Genomic DNA, 17,605 nt, shown 5'->3' with positions numbered 1-17,605 from the left:
GAGAAAACAGGTACATTGTGTAGGGTAAGGGCAAATTTGGGAAGGCAATAAAACTATCCCAGGTAGTGACACCTGCTCTTTTCTAGAGATAGGCAAAACATTTCGGGTACAAAATGTTTTGTACTCGAAATGGGCCATTTCGGGTGTTTTGTACACAAAACATTTTCCAAATCTGAAAGTTTTGTACACAAAACAAAACATCCCTTTTTCGACTACAAAACGTTTTGTTGTTTCGGACTTCCATTTTGTGGCAATCTCTGAGTCAGTCTCCATTTTGTGTTTGACATCTCTTTAAATTCCCCACCCTTCCAGGCTTCTGATTGGTGACCTAAGCCATATTGTGACTTCTAGCATCATCATCATTTTTATTCAAACTAGATTGCTTGCATAGGTTGTGTAGTGCCACCGGCTCCAATTTGTTGCAGAAATATCAAAAATTCTGCCATTATTCCCTATGGGAAAAATCTTAAACTTTAAAAATTCACCAAATGTCAGCCCTTTGCCAAATTCCTCTGAAATCTGGGTGGTAGCTTCTACCCATTGGGCACTACCACCCCCACCCACTAGTTTTGCCCAAGGACCATTTTTTAAAATCCAAAATGTTTCATATTTGGATTTTGCAATTTCGAATAAAGAACAAAATTAGAGTGTTTCAGATTGGCTGATTTTTAACAAAGAACAAAATGGGTGTGTTTCGGATTCAGGCCAAAAACAAAACGGGGGGAAAACTAAAACGCACAACCCTACTCTTTTCCTTGCCAGCAGCAGCCATTTCTTCCAAAACACTACTCTACGCATTGCTACTCATGGCATAGCAACATTATATGAACTGGGTTCTGAGGAAAATGGCAGCTGCCAGCAGTGGCCACCAAAAGAAGACATGTATTGCTGCAGAATACATAACAGTGGCAGCAAAGAAAGGAAAAGGGGATCTAGAGCTTTGGCCTCCTTTCACCCCTCCCAAACTGCCACAAAGTTCAAGCCAGCTCCTGGGAGTGCTGAGGAGCATGCCTGCTTTAGACTGGTGTAATATACAGAGATTGTGGAGTAACTGGACCATAAAATTGTCCTCTCAATGCAGAAACCAGTTTTAAGCCCTTAAATGTTATAGTTTAAATAGTGGCTATGTATGGATGGCTTTTCTGCCAAAGGATGAGATTCAGCTATAGTTATCTCTGTTTCTATGAGGTGGGAGCATTTTCATTTATATTGACAAGAAAAGAAAACTTTGCAATAAGATGTTTTTGAATTCAAGATGCCTGACACAAAAAGTTGATAATTATGCTAATTAGCATAAAGTAATTTGTTCTGCCATCACACCAACACACGCTGGAAGAATAAGAAGGGCAGCACATTTGTCTAGATAAAGAGGGCTTATTTATGAGTTTGCGTCCTAAAGATAAAAGCATGTCATTAAAGCTGTACATCATATTATTGTTTTGTCTGGTATGTTGTAGCAAGTGAGCTGTTCAGTGAATATAATCAAGAGAATTCCTTGCACAGATAAGAGAGTTTTGTGACCAGAAAACAGATATGAGCATAAGTGAACACTTTATTATTAGCATTTGTTTTCCATGATAACATGTGTTCCTAGCACAAATTTAAATACAGGTCATTTAATAATAACGTTGGGGTACTGCAGTGTGTTATTTTCTGATTGATCAATGAACTGCAAAAAAGTGGGGGAAGAGAGAGAGAAACGTCTAGCTAATTGAAATTCCATGTTTATAGAGAGATGTAGACTTGCAGGCTAAGAGATTGGAACTTGGGAGGTCACTCAATGACATTGATTGGCAGAAGATTCAGAACAGATTTGGTTGTTGTCATTCTCTCCCATGATCGATTGTTATCCCAACTGGTTGTTATAAGGGACTTTCGTTATTATAAATGATGTACTGCAACAGAAAACTGCAAAAAAAATTGCTTTTTTAAAAAGAGAAAAGAAAAAGAAAGAAAAGGTGATTGAAAAAAATTCATGAAGAAAATGTCTGGCCATGGTGATGGCCCATGATGGCAAAATGAAACCTCCATGTTCAGAAGCAGTAAGCCACTGGACACCAATTGCTGAGGAGATGCAACAGTGGATAGCTATTGCCTTTGAACCCTGCTTATGAACATCTCAGAGGCATCTGGTTGGTAAGGTGGAAAAGAGGATGCCAGATTAGACAGAAGCTTGGTCTGATCCAGGAGGGCTCTTCTTATGAGCATATATATTTAGAATAATGAAGTACCCAATTCTACAAGAGTTCCATAGATGCAAATACAGTTATGATGAGGGTACCCTTTTTACTGGGATGGTTCAGATATATGTTTCTATCAGGCCCCAGCCATGGGAAAGAGGTATGTGTGTGTGTGGGGGGGGCCTTATTGGTCTTATTTATTTGACATATTTTTATACCACCCAAAAATTATGTCTCTGGGTGGTTTACAACAAAAAACAGAAAAGTTCAAACATCAATTAAAACAAATAAATGACAACAGAGAAATTAAAACATTGGTTAAAATAAATGACTACAAAATGTTAAAACATTACAACAATTTAAAACCTTAAAACAATATTTTAACACAATATTAAAACTAATTAAATACCATTTCATTAAATACCAAAGCCTGGGACAAGAACAAATGTGTCTTTAAAGATTATTTAAAAATTGTCAGAGATGGGGAGGCTCTTATTTCAGCAGGGAGCGCGTTCCAAAGCTTCAGGGCAGCAACTGAGAAGGCCCATCCATGAGTAGCCACCAGACGAGCTAGTGGCAACAGCAGACGGACCTCTCAATAGGTGATCTCAATAGGTAGTGGGGTTCATGACAAAGAAGACGTTCTCTTAAATACCCAGGGCCCAAGCCGTTTAGGGCTTTATAGGTTATAACCAGCACCTGAAAACTTATCGGCAGCCAGTGTAGCTCTTTCAATATGGGAGTAAAATGGTCTCTCCAAGATGACTCGGAGACCAACCTGGCTACCGCATTCTGAACCAGCTGTAGTTTCTGAACTACATACTGTGCAAAGCTAGCCCCACATAGAGTGCATTACAATAATTTAGTCTGGAGGTTACCTGCATATATACCACTGTTCTAAGGTCATTTATCTAAAGAAATAGACGCAGCTGGTGTATTAGACATAACTGATAGAAGGCACCTCTGGCCACTGCCTCAACATGGGACACTAGGGAGAGGCTTAGATCCAGAAGCACCCCCAGACTGCACACCAGTTCATTCCGGGGAAGTATGACCCCCATACAGAACAGGAAGATCAAACTCATCTCCCAAGTTCTGACCCCGCACAATAAGTACCTCCATCTTATCTGGATTTAGTCTCAGTTTGTTTTCCCTCATCCAGCCCATCACTGCCTCCAGGCAGGCATTTAGGGAGGTTATGCCTTCTCCCAATGAGGTTGACATGGAGAAATAGATTTGGGTGTCATCAGCATACTGATAGCACCCTGCATCAAATCTCTTAATGATCTCTCCCAGCAGTATTATGTAGATGTTAAACAACATCGGAGACAATATGGAGCCCTGAGAGACACCACACAAAAGAACAGCAGATTTTGAAGAACAGCAGTCTCCAAGAGATACCATCTGGAACCTGCCCAAAAGGTAGAAGCGGAACCACTGCAAAGCAGTGCCCCCCACTCCCAACCCACTCAGATGCTCCAGAAGGATACTATGGTCAATAGTATTGAAAGCCGCTGAGAGGTCCAAAAGGACCAACAGAGTCACACTTCCTCTGTCAATTCCCAATTGGAGATCATCCATCAGGCTGACCAAAGCAGTCTCCACCCCATAGCCAACCCAGAAGCCAGTTTGAAATGGGTCTAGATAATGTGTTTCCTCCAAGATTGTTTTGAGCTAGGTGGCCACAACCCTCTCAATTACTTTGCCCAGCCACGGAAGATTGGAGACAGGCCTGTAGTTACTCAACTCTGAGGGATCCAAGGTAGGCTTCTTCAGAAGCGATCTAATAATTGACTCAAGACAAGGAGGAATCCTTCCCTCCCTCAGAGAAGCATTTATGATCTCTACCAGGCCTCCTACAACAACCCCCCTGCCAGATAGTATAAACCATGCCAGGCAAGGGTCAAGAGAACAGGTGGTAGGCCGCACCGCTCCAAGCAGCCCGTCCACATCCTCAGGAGTCACAAACTGGAACTAACCACACAAGAGGAGTTGCTGTACACTTACACATCAGACACTGAAGTAATTGTGGAGATGGAGTCTAAGTCGGCCCGAATACAAGAGATTTTCCCCACAAAGAATTCATTAAACACATCACAGAAGGTAATTGATGGTTCCAGATTCTGATTCAAAGGAGGAGGGGCACATACTAGCTCTCTCACAACCCTTAACAACTCCGCCGGATGTGAACTTGCAGATGCAATATGGGCAGAAAAGAGTATCTTCTTTGCCATACGTACTGCCTGAGCATAGGTCTTCAAATGAGCTCTATGTTGCAATCTGTCAGATTCAAGCCGAGTCTTTCTCCACTGGCGCTCCAGTCGTCTACCTTGCTCCTTCAGCCCCCATAGTGCTTCCGTATATCAAGGGCCCATTTTTTCAGCTGTTTGGAGAGGATGCTTAGGAGCAATCATGTCTACTAGGGATGTGCACGGAACCGGCTCAAACGGCCGCTGGTTCAACGGCAGGGGGGATGCAGCTTTAAGGGTGGGGGAGGATGCACTCCCCCCCCCGCCGCGTTTTCCCCACCGGTGCTCGGTTCCTCAAATATCCCCAGGGCAGCAGCCTATCTTCCTGCCGCCCCCTTTGCTATGTTTGTCTACTGCCCTGGTAGGTTTGCTATTCCAGTTCTCCACCAGAGAATCAACAAGATTGCCAGCAGAGCCAACACTAAACCCCTCCAAGGCTTCTTGGAATCATATTGGATCTAATAACCTTCTCGGGTGGATCATCCTAATAGCCCCTTCAGCCTTGCGAAGGTGGAAAGTGATTGTGAGTCCAACCTTAACCAGATGGTGGTCCATCCCCACCCACAGAACACCACCCTGATCAGAGTGAAAGACCAAATCAAACGCGTGACCAGCAATGTGCATTGGTTCCAAGACCACTTGGGATAGGCCCATAGTTGTCACAGCCGCTATGAACTCCTGAGCTGCCCTGGACAAATTGGTCCTAAAATGAACAGTGAAGTTCCCCAGCAACACAAGTCTGGGGGACTCCAACACCAAGCCCGAGACCAAGTCCGTCAGCTCAGTTATGGACTCTGTTGAGCAGCAGGGCGATCAGTACACCAACAGAAGTCCCAACCTATCCCTTGTCCCCCAAACTTAGGTACACACATTCAGTATGGTCCAGCATCTCAACAGGGATCCTCGTAACGGAGATGTTATTCTTATAGCCCAGAACCACTCCACATCCCCACCCACAGTCCCTCACCCACTCCTCAACAGAGTAACCTGGAGGGAGAAGCTGGGACCAAACCAGGCCACCGGCCTCCCCCAACCAGGTCTCCATAATACAAACCAGGTCGGCTCCTGCATCCAGAATCAAATCATGAATGGTTTCTGATTTGTTCTGGACAGACCTGGCATTACAAAGGAGCAAAGTGAGGTTCTGAGTGTGGTTGATACTGATCCCCGAGGTGAAAGAGCTGGCAGGGCAGCTGGAAGGGGAAACAGCTATTAGATTTCTCCAGTCTTAGAGGTCTGGGCTAGGCTGCAACCCATTACTATGGGGGGGGGCAGAATGACAGTAAGTTGCAAATTATTCATGAGAATATTGATGAGAAGTGGCTCTCTATAACTATTTACTCAGTAGCATCATGATATGATAGACATATGGTTAAAATTACTCTTAGTTCAACTTCATGAGAAGACCATAAGAGCAAATATTTTGTTTTGAACATATCCTTTTTCTAAGGAACAATTTTTCATTCACTCATATTGAATGACCAAGCAAAATATCAATGATATGTTCTACCTACTCAAATGCTACAGTTGTCACTAATATGAGTTCTTAAACTATCTTGCTCAAGGGAAGATATTAAAAAGCCAAGATGGCTCTTTAGCCCAAGGAGTGTACAATGAGCTAACCAACTAAGATTCCTTTGCAACTACATTCAAGATCTAAAATGAAATGGGACCCCCATGTTGATGGCTCAGGAGAACAATAATAGAAGCACAGTGATAACATTTATTTTATCTCTGGAAATAATAAAATCCCTTGAGAACCATATCACCCAAAGCATGCAAGACGAGATTCAAACTATTACATTCAATGATTTTGACAAAATTCAATGAATCTAAATTTCCTTTGAATATACAAGAGTTTTCAGAGTATATTTTTGGAATACTGGGAATAGAAATATTACACTGCATGGCTGTAAGTAGATGAAGTGCTTACAACAGTTCCACCCAGGCTGTAAGACCATGGTGAGTTGTGTTCCTCCTCAAAGCATCTTCATATGTTATCTCTTTTTGTTCATTGAATGTGGAGAAAGGGAGAATGGAAAATGCCAGCTAGGTGTGGATAGCCAGGGTTCCAAAGCAGAGAACAGTATTCCTGTGATCAGAGCTTACCTTTGCAGACAAGCACTGAACACATGGCTATCCAGGGAGGCATGGCCAAGGAGTGTGTCAGTGTGAGAACATGGCTAGGCAGCCTGCTCGATTCGCCCTCTTCATGCGCTCACCAACTTATGAAGGGGGATTCAGCAGTTGTAAACCTTCCAATCTTGTCACCACTGTCCAAGGGCAGGCCTTCCATGACATGAGGTGAGCTGGTCACCTCAGGCAACAGATTATTGGGGCACCAGCGAGGTAGCAAGATCCCCCTGCTATAGAAAGTGGGGAGCAGGGTGCATGCAAGTGGAGCGATGGCATTTGGCACCTGGACTCAGTTGCACACAAGCCGACAGGAGCGGCACTTGTCACCCTGCCTCAGGCACTCAGGCCTTGAGCAACCACTGCTACTTTCTCTAGCTTGCAGTAAGATCCTGGACCGCAGAGCATAACAGTGGAGTGAGTCTTTATGTAAACTATGTAAAGCAGAAAGCTCTGGCTAGTGGAATCTGCCTAATTCTAACCGTCTGTTGCATTTTTCAACAATTCTTTACAATGGATGTGTTGCCTGCAATGTTTGTCACCATCTACGCACAATCCCAACATCATAAGGGCCCTATAATCTCTCTCAGCCTGGATTTTGATTTCATCTTAGCACGTATCATGCAAAAATGAATACGCTGCATTACTGCAAAAAATCACCGGTTTCCTGGAAACCATAATTTGCTGGACCTGTCCTTATCCCTGGCAGAAGTATAATGCTCTTAATAATCTTCTATTCCCTAAGTGATGGGTTTGCATCAAAACGATTGATATGAAAAAGCTGAGAGAAATTTTAAAAACCTCCTTATTTATTTTTTTGTTCTTTTGGTGCCACCTAGAGGCTTCATCATCATACAATAGTTTTGCAAAGAACATGTCTGATTTTCTCCCCCAAACTTTTCGTTAAAATAAGAACAATCTGTAGGTTACTACCATTTTGGTTACAATGATCTCAGCAGCTTTTTCCCCCCATCCCAAACAACATACATCAATAGATTATATAAGATATGGGTTTCCTTTGTGCTAGAAGCCCTTTGGTGCAAATTGTTTCTCAGCTCAATGGACAATAAAGTCATAAGACACGTTCCACCTATAAAACAAATCAGCAGCTGTAAATTGCCCTTGTGAGGAAAGTGGCAAAGGACTTGTTTTAAGCCACAACACAAATTAAAGATGCTGTAAAAGAAGCAGGTGCTTGGAGCTAAGGCAGCTTCATGACAGTCTGCCAACATGACAGAGCCGGAAGCAACATCACACCCGTCAGCATAACTGGCTGACATCTTATCTGCCTCCTGTGACAAGGCAACTATGCTCCATTTCATGCTGTTACTGCCTCGAAAAGCACAACAGGAAACGTTGCCCAACATGCAGCTCGCTTGTAAAACAGAAAATCAGTCTAATAAGAAACATTTCCCATCAGGAGCAGCTACCTCTCTGTAACGGGCTCCTGGATGGGGCGGGTGGGGTGGAGAAAGAGACCAAGCTTCCAGCTGCTGTAGTTTACCACCACTTCATTGCTTTTGATAAGGCTATGCTGAACAGCACAAGCTCTCTAGCAGTTAATAAAAGTATGCCTTGCTCTCTCACTTAGCTTTAGCGTGTGTATTTTAATTAAACTCAGTATGGAAATTGTGTCATAGTCTAGCTTGTTCAGCTGCTCCTTGTGCACAACTGAGATCTAAAAGTCGACTACGGCCTAGCTAAGCTCTGTAGCCTAGGAACCACAGCCAGTTATATTTCATGACCCTGGCTACTTTCTGGTTGGCTGCTTTTCTGGTGCCACCGTTGCAGGCCAGTCTGAAGATTGCTTTCAGTTTTCCTTTATACTAGGTATGTCAACCTTTGTTATCTTTCTTAATGTCCTGCTGCATCTCTGACACTCTTTAGTCCAAGACCAGGACCTTGCCTCAGCTTTTATCTGTCCCTTCACATAGTTGCTTTTTATCCCACCCTTACTTGACTCCTCCCTCATTATCAGAGAGTTGGGAGTGCCATTTTCTAATTATTATTTGAAATGTTCTGGTAAATGAAACAGGTCACGGAGCAGGACCTAGTAGACAGCAGTGAGAAGGAGCTAACAAGCTTTCTGTGTGCTCCTGGGATGAGGCTAACAAAGAAGGTAGCTGAGCCTTAGGCCTGTAGCAGCAGGGACAGGTCTCAGAGGGCCTGCCCTGTTCAGGAATGTTCCAGGCTGGTTCTTGAATGTTGCTATCCGAAATAGTTTTATCTCACCATTTTTTAGTACATTATCCCGGCCATACTTGATATGTTTTATCTGCAGCACCTTTTCTCCAATTACGATCTCATTTCTCTAAATGTGACTAAATTTTGCTTTATAGCTTGTGAAATACTCAGAGATGCTTACTCTGATGCAGGCGCTTGCAGTCTGCTGCAAACTGTATGGTGATTGTTTACCTGGCTGGTGACTGTAATAAAGGTCACCGACCTTTGTATTCTTGAATGTTGCCATTTCATTTTTTTAAATAATCCTCAGCCCCATTTACTTATGGAGATATAAGCAAAAGTGCACAGGCCATATTTTACCAATCACTTATTAGTCTACCTGTATTTATATTCTGGCTCTTCTTCAATGATTGCCTACCCGCTTCGGTTCCCTTGCCAAAAATTTTCAACTATTGGCCAATTCAACCTGTGTTCAAGGAGTACCATGTTCTTCTGTTACCATCAACTCTGCTTTCCTCAACAACTTGCGGGTTAGGGAGGGATGCCAAAGTGCCACAGTTGTCCCAGAATCTTCAGGAAATACCATCAATCTCCAGGGAACTACTGAATGCAATACTGGAGGTTTTAATGGCTTGCTACAGCATTGTGAAAAATATTGAGGGAGGGGAACTTCAGGAATAGCTTCAGTCAGAGTTGGCAACCTGGATGGGTTGGGGTGGAGCTGATGGTGGCTAATTACATACCTTGCAGTCTTTTGAGTATGGAATACTAGCTGATCCGGCGCAGAGCATCTGCGCCCCTAGTTCTCCTTGTCTCTCCCTCCCAACTTCATTTCGTCTTCAGCCCCAGTCCACTCTCCCCCCTCCCTTCAGCCCCAGTCTGTTCTCCCCCTCCTAATCCACTTTCCCTCACTGCCCGCCTGCCAGTGCTTTCCCCCACCACTGACCGGCCTGGACACCTCTTTCCTTTCCCACCCACCGGACGGACGGCCTGTCCACCGTCCACCCATCCCTGCTGCTGTCTGGCAGCTGCTTGAGAACTTTCGCGAGAGCTGCCATACATGGGATTAGTGATGGGTACGTTTAAGAGAAATATATATATAGAAGATTCTGGATCTGCGCTCAACAATCTGGTTCCTTGGTGCATGTGTATGGACTACCAATTCAAGAAAGCATACTAAGTAAAATTTTGTTACAGACTTCTGCTCAAATGATTCCAACTTTAATATTGGCTGTTTAAACCTATTTTTTAAAACCTGAATCCCCTGTCAACTGTCTTTTCCCCTCTGTTTTGACATGACCTTTTAGCTTTATAGTAAGAGCACGGTGCTCTATTTGTGTAGGGCAGGGCTTCCCAACTTTGGCTCTCAGGGAGCCACATGTTGTGGGACTACAACTCTCATTACCCTCAGACACAATGGCTTTTGGTCATTGTGATTGGGAATGATGGGAGTTATAGTCCAGCAACATCTGGGGACCCAAGGTTGGGAAACCCTGGTGCAGGACCTAGACACAACAAGACAGTGGGATGGCTCTAAAATATTCATGCCAGGGGTGATATATTCATTGGTTTTTTCATGCTCTTAATAGATTATGCGTACCAGATAAGCATCAGCTCCCAGCTTTAACTCACTGCACATACAGATTAAACTCAAACCACAACTTCAGAACATCAAAGGAAAACTGGGCAGTTTCCCACAAATCCCTGAAAAGTGTGTTACACATATACCACATACGCTAGGGGAATTTTAATCTCTCCATTGGGCTTCTCTCCACAGCACAGGGCATGTGTCCTGGAGCTGAGGAGCCTGAATTTTCCTGTGGGGAGGTTGTGTTTTCCTGGGGGACGTAATGTAATATCTGCATTGCTATTAATATAGTTATGCTTGCATTTGCTGTACTTGTATTTGAAATTAGTTCATGTATTATTGATACTGCTGTTGCTAGCTTTGTTTTTGGTTGCTTGTGATTAGATTGTTACATTGTTAGAATAATATTGCCTATAGATCATAATCAATATAATCAGCCATTTTGTTGATTATTTACATATATCTTTTGATTTATACTCTTTGCCATTTGGGAATTTATGAATAAACTTGATGAATGAATCAGCTGTTTGCAGGGGGAAAGAATGGAGAAGGGAATGAATCCAAAGAGCTAAGAGTGTGCAGCCCCACATTGTTTGTTAAAATTAGCTTTTGGATTAGGAAGGGAACTGTTTACGTGCAAAGTCCCAATTCAGATAGGCATCCATGCATAGGAGACTGCTTTAGTCTACATATAGCCCCTGGCTGGATTGGAAAGCCCATGCGCAATCTAATATCTTGAACAATCGTTAAAACGGCAGGTCTTATGATTAATGTCTCTGCTACTTGCACTGTTTTTTAAAAAGATGCACAAAAAATAAAAATTGCTGCCTGTATGCTGAAAAAAATATATTGTGCTTATTACAAACCTTTGAAAACAGCGTTCCAGCAAGTGCTAATTTCTCTGCTTCAGCAAAGGATTAAATGCCACCATAAATTCTTTCCCCTCTACCTGAAAGGAAATGGCTGAAGCTTTGTTAGCTAAAAAGGCTAGCTAAAGGCACAGCTAAGATGAGTCTAACCTTGCCTGCAGTGCTGAAAGATACTTCTAAAAAGCTGTCACAACACAAGAATAATCTGAGCCTTTGCTAAATATAAACTGTACTGTAAAATACCATAACATAAAACTGGATGTTCCCTAGGCTTTCTGTGCTATGTTTATCAGGTTAACAAATGGGTTCTCAAATTTGGGTCCCCATGTCTTGTTAAACTACAACTCCCATCATTCCCAGTCCCAATGGTCAAAGGCTTTGCAACTGGGAATGATGAGAACTGTAGTTCAACAACACCTGGGGATCCAGGCTTGAGCTATGGGTCAATCGGATCCAGTTATATTTAATTAGTGCCAGACAAACTCTCCCTTCCCCCCACATTCCGCATCCCATTGGTAGGTCAGCAGGCCACTACAGGGGAAGGGAAATTAGAAACTTAATAACTGTTTCTCTTTCCAGCTGGCCTGCCAGCTCTTTGACCTTGGGGAACAGTGACAAACACCCACAGAACTTCAGCTTGCTACTTTGTAATGCCAGACTGGTCCAAAATAAATCTTGAGATCATTCATGACATGATTGTGGATGAAGGAGCCAACAGGGTATGCATTATGGAGACCTGGTTAGGAAAGGCTAGTAGTCCAGTGTGGTCCCAGCTTCTCTCTGTGGTGGAGCAGGTGAGAGGATGTGGACAGGGAGGTAGTGCGGCTATGGTTTACAAGAATACACTTTCACTTACCAGGATCCCTATCAGGGAATAGGCCTATATTTAATGTGTGTACCTAAGCCTAGGGACCAAGGATAGTATGGGACTTCTGTTGGGTGTACCAACCACATCACTGCCCAACAGAGTCCCTAACTGGTTGTGGAGTTGGTGCTGGAGTCACCCAGACTGTTGGTAGTGGGGAACTTCAATATTCACTTTGGAACTGGGTTGTCTGGAACGGCTCAGGAGTTTATAGCAGCCATTACAACTATGCACCTTTGCAGTGGTGAAGGACCTATTAGGCTAGTCCACCTGAGGAGGTTACTGGAAGGTTATTAGATAGGATTCCAAGAAGCCTTGGAAGGGTTTTGAGCTGGCTCTGCTGAGGATTCTGTCATTGCACTGGTGCAAAAATGGAAGAACAATATAACTTGAGCAGTTGACACAATCACTCCTAAGCGTCCTATCCGACCTTCTTCAAAACTAGCACCATGGTATTCGGAAGAATTACAGGACTGAAGCAGCGAGGTAGACAACTAGAATGCAAGTGGACCAAGACTTGATGTAAATCCAATAGATTACAGCACAGAGCACATTTGAAGATCTGGCAATGTGGGTGGCAAAGCAGTTGAACCTGTGCCTAGCAAAGGTGAGACTGTAGCAGGTATGTGTGAGCCGGTTCATCTCTAGCTGTTCATAGAAGATATTTTGAGCCAGCAACAGAGCAATGAACATTGCCTAACACTTTCGTAGCAGAAGTACAGTATGAATAACAGTATTTGGCAACCACTGAAGCACCAAAAATACAAAACTATACAAGACGGGGTGAGGAATTAATGGCTATCACACAATATATGAAGGAAGAGGGAGGCAGAGAGGGAGGAGCAGGAAGAGGAGGAACACACAATTGGAAGGGAAGAGAAGAGACTATGAGATCTTAGGAGGCAAAAGGGAGATGGGAAAAGGAGAGGGAGGGAGGGAGGGAGGGAGGGAACACATGATGGCATAAGACCATCAGGTTAGACAGCACTAGGTTTTTGTCTGCATGCTTCTTTATTTATAATGTACTGTGATGTTACAAATGGCTGGGAAACGGATCCTTTTGTTTAACATGGACTGCTTGCATATACTCAAGTCCACTATTCTTACATCATATTTTTAAAAGACTTTCTCTGGTTAGGAGTAGCTCTGCACATGCTCAAAAGCACTCTCCACCCAAGGTTATTTTTAAGGTGACAGACTTAAAACACAGGAAGAGGGAGCAGTCTGTAGTCTATATTTGCTGGGGGAGAAACTCTGACAGTAACAAGGAACAATTCAGAGGAGAAGCTCTTTTGAGCTTTCCTCCTTCCACTAACACCCAAGGTCGCAGCAGCCACATCCAATCTCCCCATGCCTCAGACCAGCCAAGCCAAGGGCAGAGTCCTTACGCGAGCACGTAAGGACCCATATCCCCCCCACCTCCCGTAGCTCTGCAGAACTGCTCACTAGCCCCAATGCCCATATCCCCCCATATCCCCGTATCCCCCCACCTCCCATAGCATATCCCCATATCCCCCCCACCTCCCGTAGCTCTGAAGAACTGCTCACTAGCCCCAATGCACACGCACAAGAAATGCCAGATGCAGAACCTACATCAGGCAGCCATGAAAGACGAAACTTTCCACTCCCAGGGCACTTTCCAGACGAGACCCTCCAGTGGGGTCAGGACCTATCTCAGACGTGTGCTTCCACACTTCCTGTGTCATGACACTGCAGTCCCTACGGGGACAAGAGGCCGCTGTTCACATTTCCAATTCCTTGTTGCAAATTTAATCACTGCGGTACAGAGCAAGGACGTTGTATATCCGGTGTGAAAAAGTTGCTGTTTTGGGGGGTTGTTACTTGCTGCGAGACTGCTCCCTCTACTGTTTATGATCCAAATGCGACTTGCCTGTACGGAGGCATTTTGCTGCTGTTTCAGCAGCTAGTCTGGAAAGTTCGTAGGCATCTCCAATTGGCCGGAAAAGGGGGGGGTGCTACTCACTCACAGCAACCAAGCTCGTTGGTGTGGGGAGCACCTCTGGAATCAAGATGGATACATAAGAGATTTTTTAAAACTGTGGGGACTCACAGTTCTCAGGAAATATTGAGGGCGAAATATTGAGATAGGCATAAAGTAAAGCTGGAAGTTTGGAAGTTAAGAGTGAGAGCGGAAACAGTGTCGCTGTTGCACCCAGCGTTCTTTCTTCCTTGTAGAAACAAAAAAAAGTCTGGAATCAAATTATCTGCAGGCATTAATCACACCCAGGAGGTGTCATTAATGCCTGCAGATAATGTGACTCTAGACCTTTTCTCTTTCTATGAGGAAGACAGAATGCCGAGTGCAATGGTGGTCAGGAAAGGCAGAGACAGAAGCGGAGGAGGGGGTGGGTGAGAGAAGCAACTGAAGCCAGGCAAGGACCAGACTCCAGAGTCTGGGGCGATGGGAGAAAGGTGACGCGGGGAGAGCGGAATCTGCAGAGGAAGTGGCACTTTCTGGGAGGGCCAGGGCAAGTGAATGGCTCTGAAAGACTGCTGTGCAGGGGGCTTGAAGAATGTGAGTGCACACACAGCCACGCACCTTGGAGTGACCAGTGCTAGGGAGGTGTCCAGCAACTCCTCTTATGGGACCAGATTGCATCACATTCACTTTGTGACTCCTGGGGACATGGAAAAGCTGCTTCAGACTATAGGTCCTACCACCTGTTCGCCTGACCCTTGCCAAAGTGGGCTCATTTCATCTGCCAATAGTACTATTGGAGAGGGTCTGGTATATATTATAAATGCTTCTTTGAGGGAGGGCAGGATACTTCTTGGGCAAGGTGACTGAGAGGGAGGTGGCCTCTCAGCTCTAGGCAGTCTCGGAAGAAACAAATTATCTAGAGCCATTTCAAATGGGCTTTTAGGTGGGCTATGGGGTTAAGGCTGTCTTGGCCTGATGGATGATCTCCAATTGCGTATTGACAGAGGAAGTGGGACTCTTGTTGATCCTTTTGGATCTCTCCGTGGCTATCGATACCATTGACCATGGTATCCTTTTGGGTAATAACCAGCTTATTACCTATAAAGCCTTTAATGGATTGGTTCAGGGTATCTAAGAGAGCGCCTCCTTTGTCATAAACCCTCCTGTCTATTAAGATCATCTGGGGAAGTTATGGCTAGCACCAACTTATTTGGTGGCTACTTCTCTGTGGCTGTCCTGGAGCTCTGGAATGCATTTCCTGTTAAAACCAGAGTTTCTCCAACTCAGGCTATTTTTAAGATGACCCTTAAGACAGGGCTGGATTAAGCTAGTGCGGGGCCCATAGCTTATGTTATAAAGGGGCCCTAAATTTAAAAAAATGCACATAAATATTAAAACATAAATTATTTACTTGCATAGGAAAGTAATTCATTTCATTTGCTATATTTTGGATTATGGGAGACCAAGCCACAAACTCACACTTACTACAACAACAGGGAACATTTATATACCATTTTCCAATCAAAATTCTCAAAGTGGTTTACATAAAAAATAAAGAGTGGAGAGATGATTCTCTGTCTCCAAAGGGCTTACACTCTAAAAATAAAAATGTGGTAGGAACCAGCAACAGCCACTGGACAGATGCTGTGCTGGGCCTTCTCTTAAAAGGCACATTTAGCAGAAAAGGGATATTTTATCTAACATGGACCAAAAAAAACAGGTAAAGTTTTAACTTTAATTCCCAGTTGGAAGCCAGGCATGCGGGGCCCTCGAAAACGCGGGGCCCATAGCAAATGCTACATTTGCTACTACGTTAATCCGCCATAGCCTTTAAGGCACTTTAAGGCACTTTCTCAGGCTTTTAAGCTTTTAACTTTTCTTTTAGTTAATTTTAATTGGTTTTATATCATAAAACACTTTAAATTATTTTATTCTTTTTAATATTTGCTGTATTTTAGCTTATGTACACCGCCTAGGATTGCACATGTCAGGCAGTATAGAAATAAATAAAGTAAAGCCCAATTTGGAATTGGACTCTGGAAACTGAGCTACTTCTGACAAAATCAGAAGCTTTCCCCCCAAAGTCCAATTCTGAATCTAGAAAGTGCATTTTGCTCCCATTGATTTAATTATAAGCATGTTGGGGTTTCTGATCACCTCTCCCAACTTCCCTGTGTGAGCCCACATTCCTGCTGTGAACCTGGACCGTTCTCCCTTCCCTCAAACTTAATTGGCAGCTGGGAAGTCTCTAACGGCCTCCCTTCTTTCCTCTGGCACCTGAAATGCTGCAACCGCGGCTGCCAAAATGAAAGGATTCCTGGAAAACACAGCCCATTACAGCTCATTACCCACTCAGATTATTTCCTTTATTCTTTTGCCATGTGATGATTACCCGTGCAGTGGTTTTCATCCTGCTTGCTGCACTTCACACGTGGCGGTTGTCCGGCGAGTGACCCTGCAAGAAGCGCCGCCGGTCTTATTGGCTCCAGCCGACGCAAAGCAGGACATGACACCACGCCGAGGCACGAAGTTTGGGGCCGGGCACGCTCGCGGGGGTGGCCGACCAGGGAGCTAGAAGGATGGGCGGCTCCAGCCGGGCTCCTACCGGCATCCAGAGGAGGGGAGTCAGGCGGGGCCAGGAGGGAGAAGGGCGATTGGGGAAGGGAGACGGGGCTAAAAAAGCAGGGCGGCGGCTACCTCACCTGCCCTGGGCTATTTAGGGAGCAAGTTGCCAGTGACGAGGAGGTGTGTGTTGGGAGAGCCCTGGAAGGGCCAGAGATCAGACCACGGTGAGGCCTGAGCCACGAGGAGGAGGAGGAACCGGGTGGGAACCAACCTCCCGACAAAGGGACAGGATTCCCAGGGGGCGTTGGGACAGCAGCAGTGTACATATTTTTCTCCATTCCGATTATCCCCTTGCAGGAAAAGGTTAATTCCAGCCATGGCCATTCTCGAATACTTTAACTAGTGCCTATATAAGAAATAATCCAAACTTGAGGAAGACAAGTGACACCACAATATTTCCAATGTGATATCATCACTAAACCAGGCAGGGTCTGCAAACTCAGGACTGGAAATTTGGAAATGAGTTGCTGTAAGGCAATTATCCGCTGGCCATGTGAACATATTATAGATTTATTGTGCCATCTACAGCCACATGAAATAATATTATTGAACTGTTACCTACCACAAAGCACATGAGTAATCCCATTGAAATGACACACACCTGCAAGTAGTAAAACATTTGCAGAACAGTGCTTATGATCAGCCACTATGGCTATGGAAAATAAAGAGAGTTTTTACTTTGCCTTCATGGGATAAAACCCAGTTTGGAAGCCTAATCGTTTCAGGAAGCTTCAAAATGGCATAGGTGTTTCCTGGTACTAGATCCTAACTGCTTGCTGACCACGTCATAAATTGTAAAATTAATGGCTTAAGTACTATGGAGTGACTATGATAAACCATAATTTCTTTTATTTATTGTAAATCCATTGTCTGCATGCTACCAGCTGTGAAATTGTTCAATAAGCCATAATTAAACAGGGAACGAGAGTAAACAGAACTAGTTAAGTGTAATTTGGTGCAGAGAGAAACA

The 17,605-nt window shown here is 44.1% G+C and overlaps 1 long non-coding RNA gene across 1 annotated transcript; it reads right to left on the bottom strand.

Moving 5' to 3' along the window:
- Positions 1–1,534: 1,534 nt before the first annotated feature.
- LOC128339571 (uncharacterized) lies at positions 1,535–16,448 on the bottom strand. The gene is made up of 2 exons (XR_008313099.1): positions 16,403–16,448; positions 1,535–1,908 (listed from the first exon to the last, which is right to left on the bottom strand). It is a non-coding gene; the product is annotated as an uncharacterized LOC128339571 (long non-coding RNA).
- Positions 16,449–17,605: the final 1,157 nt, after the last annotated feature.

Source organism: Hemicordylus capensis, chromosome 1 (assembly GCF_027244095.1).
Source record: "Hemicordylus capensis ecotype Gifberg chromosome 1, rHemCap1.1.pri, whole genome shotgun sequence".
Classification (NCBI taxonomy): domain Eukaryota; kingdom Metazoa; phylum Chordata; class Lepidosauria; order Squamata; family Cordylidae; genus Hemicordylus; species Hemicordylus capensis.
This window is presented reverse-complemented; position numbering and strand designations above follow the sequence as displayed.